The sequence below is a fragment of the Schistocerca piceifrons genome, unplaced genomic scaffold, assembly GCF_021461385.2.
Source record: "Schistocerca piceifrons isolate TAMUIC-IGC-003096 unplaced genomic scaffold, iqSchPice1.1 HiC_scaffold_485, whole genome shotgun sequence".
Taxonomy (NCBI): Eukaryota; Metazoa; Arthropoda; class Insecta; order Orthoptera; family Acrididae; genus Schistocerca; species Schistocerca piceifrons.
The window spans coordinates 2501-10000 of record NW_025728717.1 but is presented as its reverse complement, the minus strand read 5'-3'; the positions used below and the strand labels follow the sequence as shown (position 1 = coordinate 10000).

At 55.5% G+C, this 7500-nt stretch overlaps 2 non-coding genes and 1 pseudogene across 2 annotated transcripts; all 3 read left to right on the top strand.

The window, feature by feature from the left end:
- The first annotated feature begins 3376 nt into the window (after window positions 1-3376).
- LOC124752823 lies at window positions 3377-5285 on the top strand. The gene has a single exon (XR_007012196.1). It is a non-coding gene; the product is annotated as a small subunit ribosomal RNA (ribosomal RNA).
- Window positions 5286-5636: 351 nt separating this feature from the next.
- LOC124752805 lies at window positions 5637-5791 on the top strand. Its single transcript, XR_007012182.1, has one exon. It is a non-coding gene; the product is annotated as a 5.8S ribosomal RNA (ribosomal RNA).
- A 187-nt stretch (window positions 5792-5978) lies between these two features.
- LOC124752839 overlaps window positions 5979-7500 on the top strand; it is a 3928-nt pseudogene continuing 2406 nt past the window's right edge.

Below are 7500 nucleotides of genomic sequence, written 5' to 3'. Positions count from 1 at the left end.
TCCACCATTGCGCAGATCAGGCACCAACACCCACACATGTCCTATACAACGGTGCACCCAACATCACAATAGTACCTCCTGTCACAGCGCACAAACAATGACATGAGTCAAAGACACAGGTCTGACACAAGCATAGAATTGGAGCGCCGCCTCTAATAAGCCAAAGGTGCATCCTGACGTGACAAATCTGATCATGTCACAAGCATTCACTTACTATAATCACTATCAACGAACCTGCCGCCCCCGCCCCCCCCTACACCTTTCCTTACAACAACGTGTAACCTAACCTAACCTAACCTATGTTGTACCTTAACCTAACCTATGTTGTACCTTAACCTAACCTATGTTGTACCTTAACCTAACCTATGTTGTACCTTAACCTAACCTATGTTGTACCTTAACCTAACCTATGTTGTGCCTTAACCTAACCTATGTTGTGCCTTAACCTAACCTATGTTGTGCCTTAACCTAACCTATGTTGTGCCTTAACCTAACCTATGTTGTGCCTTAACCTAACCTATGTTGTGCCTTAACCTAACCTATGTTGTGCCTTAACCTAACCCATGTTGTGCCTTAACCTAACCCATGTTGTGCCTTAACCTAACCCATGTTGTGCCTTAACCTAACCCATGTTGTGCCTTAACCTAACCCATGTTGTGCCTTAACCTAACCCATGTTGTGCCTTAACCTAACCCATGTTGTGCCTTAACCTAACCCATGTTGTGCCTTAACCTAACCCATGTTGTGCCTTAACCTAACCCATGTTGTGCCTTAACCTAACCCATGTTGTGCCTTAACCTAACCCATGTTGTGCCTTAACCTAACCCATGTTGTGCCTTAACCTAACCCATGTTGTGCCTTAACCTAACCCATGTTGTGCCTTAACCTAACCCATGTTGTGCCTTAACCTAACCCATGTTGTGCCTTAACCTAACCCATGTTGTGCCTTAACCTAACCCATGTTGTGCCTTAACCTAACCCATGTTGTGCCTTAACCTAACCCATGTTGTGCCTTAACCTAACCCATGTTGTGCCTTAACCTAACCCATGTTGTGCCTTAACCTAACCCATGTTGTGCCTTAACCTAACCCATGTTGTGCCTTAACCTAACCCATGTTGTGCCTTAACCTAACCCATGTTGTGCCTTAACCTAACCCATGTTGTGCCTTAACCTAACCCATGTTGTGCCTTAACCTAACCTATGTTGTGCCTTAACCTAACCCATGTTGTGCCTTAACCTAACCCATGTTGTGCCTTAACCTAACCCATGTTGTGCCTTAACCTAACCCATGTTGTGCCTTAACCTAACCCATGTTGTGCCTTAACCTAACCCATGTTGTGCCTTAACCTAACCCATGTTGTGCCTTAACCTAACCCATGTTGTGCCTTAACCTAACCCATGTTGTGCCTTAACCTAACCCATGTTGTGCCTTAACCTAACCCATGTTGTGCCTTAACCTAACCCACGTTGTGCCTTAACCTAACCCACGTTGTGCCTTAACCTAACCCACGTCGTGCCTTAACCTAACCCACGTCGTGCCTTAACCTAACCCACGTTGTCGCCTAACGTAACCCACGTTGTCGCCTAAACCTGCTCTGTAATTGTTATACGACTCGTTCAATTAGTGTAGTGTTGCCCACCCGCAACCCTCGCAATATAGTTCGCTACTCGCACTCCCCGCTCCCCTGTGTATCGCTTCATGTTAAACACCTTGCAAGTCTTGCTCACTTTCCACATGCTCCTGCTGTACACTGTAATGTGGATGGCAGCAGGACGTACATGCCGCCCCTCCCCACGTCCCCACCTTGCCCCCTGCCTTCGCAAGCTGGTTGGTGAGAACTTTGCATGTTCAATGCCCTCCGCATGCGACGTACTCAGGCTACGTTGTGGTGCGGCCTGTGTCAACTGTCCGCTAATGTCGTACGCGTAAACCACAATCTGTACTGCACATTCGTCCTTATGTACTGAATGATACATCGTGGCACATGTGTGACCGTACAACGACTGCGCCCAAAAACGGCGGACCATACAGTGCAAATATTGTGCACGCAGCTACGTGTCGTCTCCCTATGAGAGCTGGATTGCAGTGTGGTACGCCATAGAGACGTGTGGGAGGAACGGACGCCGTGGATGGCGATCAGCATGAGCTGTCTGTTGATGTATTCGGACCTAGTCGTCTCTCCTCACACACCGTGATGGCATGGTGCACCGCGTTCCATATCTGCGACATGCTACAGAGGCCGGTTGACAGTCGTTCGAGCAATGGACATCGCATACGTACGGGGGCCACCTTCCACGTATTGTCTAGGCGTGCACATTTTGTTGCGTGTATGTGGGCAGACGTAGTGTGGCGTGACACCTGACACAGGCATGCAATAATCGTGGAAGTTGCAAATGGCGATGGACGCCTGCGTTTTCTGGTGAAGTTACGCAAATGAACAAATGGTAACCTGTTGTGGTGCGGTTGTTCTCGCTAGGGGTGAATCGGTGATGGCGACGATAGGTTGAGGTACTAACCGGTTGTTCCAGCGATACCCACCATGCCGACGAAACTGAACGGCATCTGGGTGTGAAGCGATACGCGGCGGTGGCTGGGTGGGACCGTCCCCGGCCGGTGAGGGGGCGCCTCCCGGCGTGCTGGCCGCGCGGTGCGTGGGCGCACGCGCTACAGCCGGCTGGTGGGGGCGGCCAGTGGCAGGCGCGCCGGCCGACGGACGCGGCAGGCGTCGCAGCTGCGCGCCGGCGCACCCTGCGCGCGGCGCCGTGCGGCCAAAGTAGGTCCTCGCGGGCCCGGTGCGAAGCGCGGTGGACATCTTCAGTGTGCTGGTCCGATTGAGGACTGTGTGCGTTGAGGATGCGCTGCCGCCCGGCGCTCGGCGCCGCGACGCCGTCTGCTGCTCGGTCGCCCCAGCGGTTCTCGCTGGTGGTTTGTATCGCAGCTGTGCGGATGTGTTGGCGCGTGCGCTGTGCTGGGAGAGTTCGCTTCGGCACCCAAGTGGGGCTTTTGTCCTTCTGTGGCGCTGGCGTTGGAGCTGCCGGTCACCGTAGGTGGCGCGTGTTGTCTCCCGCCGGCAATGCCACGACAGCACGCTCCCGGGCCTCTGTCGGCAGCGGCAAGCTCAGTTGGGAGCACGGGTGGTCGCACCGAAAGCGTCTACTCGCCTAACTCCGGGCGATTGCGCCTCTCTCGAACCCGACCAAGTACTTGGGACGGCGCTGCGCGCCGCCGGGACCTGAGAGGGTTTCGAGGTGTATTGTGCAGGGGAGCTCAGCCTCCTCCTGTTTGCAGAATGATTGAGCGGACGCTTGCGTGTTCGCGCGGGCCCCCGGGACACACTCCCGGGCGGCCGGCTGCTCAGCTCTAGTTGACGCAGCTCCCTGGTTGATCCTGCCAGTAGTCATATGCTTGTCTCAAAGATTAAGCCATGCATGTCTCAGTACAAGCCGCATTAAGGTGAAACCGCGAATGGCTCATTAAATCAGTTATGGTTCCTTAGATCGTACCCACGTTACTTGGATAACTGTGGTAATTCTAGAGCTAATACATGCAAACAGAGTCCCGACCAGAGATGGAAGGGACGCTTTTATTAGATCAAAACCAATCGGTCGGCTCGTCCGGTCCGTTTGCCTTGGTGACTCTGAATAACTTTGGGCTGATCGCACGGTCCTCGTACCGGCGACGCATCTTTCAAATGTCTGCCTTATCAACTGTCGATGGTAGGTTCTGCGCCTACCATGGTTGTAACGGGTAACGGGGAATCAGGGTTCGATTCCGGAGAGGGAGCCTGAGAAACGGCTACCACATCCAAGGAAGGCAGCAGGCGCGCAAATTACCCACTCCCGGCACGGGGAGGTAGTGACGAAAAATAACGATACGGGACTCATCCGAGGCCCCGTAATCGGAATGAGTACACTTTAAATCCTTTAACGAGTATCTATTGGAGGGCAAGTCTGGTGCCAGCAGCCGCGGTAATTCCAGCTCCAATAGCGTATATTAAAGTTGTTGCGGTTAAAAAGCTCGTAGTTGGATTTGTGTCCCACGCTGTTGGTTCACCGCCCGTCGGTGTTTAACTGGCATGTATCGTGGGACGTCCTGCCGGTGGGGCGAGCCGAAGGCGTGCGACCGCCCCGTGCGTGCTCGTGCGTCCCGAGGCGGACCCCGTTGAAATCCTACCAGGGTGCTCTTTATTGAGTGTCTCGGTGGGCCGGCACGTTTACTTTGAACAAATTAGAGTGCTTAAAGCAGGCAAGCCCGCCTGAATACTGTGTGCATGGAATAATGGAATAGGACCTCGGTTCTATTTTGTTGGTTTTCGGAACCCGAGGTAATGATTAATAGGGACAGGCGGGGGCATTCGTATTGCGACGTTAGAGGTGAAATTCTTGGATCGTCGCAAGACGAACAGAAGCGAAAGCATTTGCCAAGTATGTTTTCATTAATCAAGAACGAAAGTTAGAGGTTCGAAGGCGATCAGATACCGCCCTAGTTCTAACCATAAACGATGCCAGCCAGCGATCCGCCGCAGTTCCTCCGATGACTCGGCGGGCAGCCTCCGGGAAACCAAAGCTTTTGGGTTCCGGGGGAAGTATGGTTGCAAAGCTGAAACTTAAAGGAATTGACGGAAGGGCACCACCAGGAGTGGAGCCTGCGGCTTAATTTGACTCAACACGGGAAACCTCACCAGGCCCGGACACCGGAAGGATTGACAGATTGATAGCTCTTTCTTGATTCGGTGGGTGGTGGTGCATGGCCGTTCTTAGTTGGTGGAGCGATTTGTCTGGTTAATTCCGATAACGAACGAGACTCTAGCCTGCTAACTAGTCGCGTGACATCCTTCGTGCTGTCAGCGATTACTTTTCTTCTTAGAGGGACAGGCGGCTTCTAGCCGCACGAGATTGAGCAATAACAGGTCTGTGATGCCCTTAGATGTTCTGGGCCGCACGCGCGCTACACTGAAGGAATCAGCGTGTCTTCCTAGGCCGAAAGGTCGGGGTAACCCGCTGAACCTCCTTCGTGCTAGGGATTGGGGCTTGCAATTGTTCCCCATGAACGAGGAATTCCCAGTAAGCGCGAGTCATAAGCTCGCGTTGATTACGTCCCTGCCCTTTGTACACACCGCCCGTCGCTACTACCGATTGAATGATTTAGTGAGGTCTTCGGACTGGTACGCGGCATTGACTCTGTCGTTGCCGATGCTACCGGAAAGATGACCAAACTTGATCATTTAGAGGAAGTAAAAGTCGTAACAAGGTTTCCGTAGGTGAACCTGCGGAAGGATCATTACCGACTAGACTGCATGTCTTTCGATGTGCGTGTCGTGTCGCGCAACACGCTACCTGTACGGCTCGCCGTAGCCGTGCGCCGCGTGCGGAACCACGCGTGCCTCTCAAAACTAGCGGCAATGTTGTGTGGTACGAGCGCTGAAGCGCTGGAGCGGCTGGCCTGCGGCACCTGGCGCCTGGCGCCGGTTTTGAATGACTTTCGCCCGAGTGCCTGTCCGCTCCGGTGTGGAGCCGTACGACGCCCGTCGGCCGTGAGGCCGTTGGACACAGAACGCTGGAACAGGGGCCGCCACACGCCTCACTCCCGCCTATGCGACCGTCTCGAAAGAGACGGCGGAAACTGAGAAAAGATCACCCAGGACGGTGGATCACTCGGCTCGTGGGTCGATGAAGAACGCAGCAAATTGCGCGTCGACATGTGAACTGCAGGACACATGAACATCGACGTTTCGAACGCACATTGCGGTCCATGGATTCCGTTCCCGGGCCACGTCTGGCTGAGGGTCGGCTACGTATACTGAAGCGCGCGGCGTTTGCCCCGCTTCGCAGACCTGGGAGTGTCGCGGCCGCCTGTGGGGCCGGCCGCGTCTCCTCAAACGTGCGATGCGCGCCCGTCGCCTGGCGGTTCGCATACCGTACTTTCTCGGTAGCGTGCACAGCCGGCTGGCGGTGTGGCGTGCGACACCTCGTACAACGACCTCAGAGCAGGCGAGACTACCCGCTGAATTTAAGCATATTACTAAGCGGAGGAAAAGAAACTAACAAGGATTCCCCAGTAGCGGCGAGCGAACAGGGAAGAGTCCAGCACCGAACCCCGCAGGCTGCCGCCTGTCGTGGCATGTGGTGTTTGGGAGGGTCCACTACCCCGACGCCTCGCGCCGAGCCCAAGTCCAACTTGAATGAGGCCACGGCCCGTAGAGGGTGCCAGGCCCGTAGCGGCCGGTGCGAGCGTCGGCGGGACCTCTCCTTCGAGTCGGGTTGCTTGAGAGTGCAGCTCCAAGTGGGTGGTAAACTCCATCTGAGACTAAATATGACCACGAGACCGATAGCGAACAAGTACCGTGAGGGAAAGTTGAAAAGAACTTTGAAGAGAGAGTTCAAAAGTACGTGAAACCGTTCTGGGGTAAACGTGAGAAGTCCGAAAGGTCGAACGGGTGAGATTCACGCCCATCCGGCCACTGGCCTCCGCCCTCGGCAGATGGGGCCGGCCGCCCGCGCGGAGCAATCTGCGGCGGGGTCGTGTCCGGTTGCCTTTCCACTCGCCGCGGGGTGGGGCCGTTCGGTGTGCGGTGGGCCGCACTTCTCCCCTAGTAGGACGTCGCGACCCGCTGGGTGCCGGCCTACGGCCCGGGTGCGCAGCCTGTCCTTCCGCGGGCCTCGGTTCGCGTCTGTTGGGCAGAGCCCCGGTGTCCTGGCTGGCTGCCCGGCGGTATATCTGGAGGAGTCGATTCGCCCCTTTGGGCGCTCGGGCTCCCGGCAAGCGCGCGCGGTTCTTCCCGGATGACGGACCTACCTGGCCCGGCCCCGGACCCGCGCCGCTGTTGGCTCGGGATGCTCTCGGGCGGAATAATCGCTCCCGTCAGCGGCGCTTCAGCTTTGGACAATTTCACGACCCGTCTTGAAACACGGACCAAGGAGTCTAACATGTGCGCGAGTCATTGGGCTGTACGAAACCTAAAGGCGTAATGAAAGTGAAGGTCTCGCCTTGCGCGGGCCGAGGGAGGATGGGGCTTCCCCGCCCTTCACGGGGCGGCGGCCTCCGCACTCCCGGGGCGTCTCGTCCTCATTGCGAGGTGAGGCGCACCTAGAGCGTACACGTTGGGACCCGAAAGATGGTGAACTATGCCTGGCCAGGACGAAGTCAGGGGAAACCCTGATGGAGGTCCGTAGCGATTCTGACGTGCAAATCGATCGTCGGAGCTGGGTATAGGGGCGAAAGACTAATCGAACCATCTAGTAGCTGGTTCCCTCCGAAGTTTCCCTCAGGATAGCTGGTGCTCGTACGAGTCTCATCCGGTAAAGCGAATGATTAGAGGCCTTGGGGCCGAAACGACCTCAACCTATTCTCAAACTTTAAATGGGTGAGATCTCCGGCTTGCTTGATATGCTGAAGCCGCGAGCAAACGACTCGGATCGGAGTGCCAAGTGGGCCACTTTTGGTAAGCAGAACTGGCGCTGTGGGATGAACCCAAACGCCGAGTTAAGGCGCCCGAATC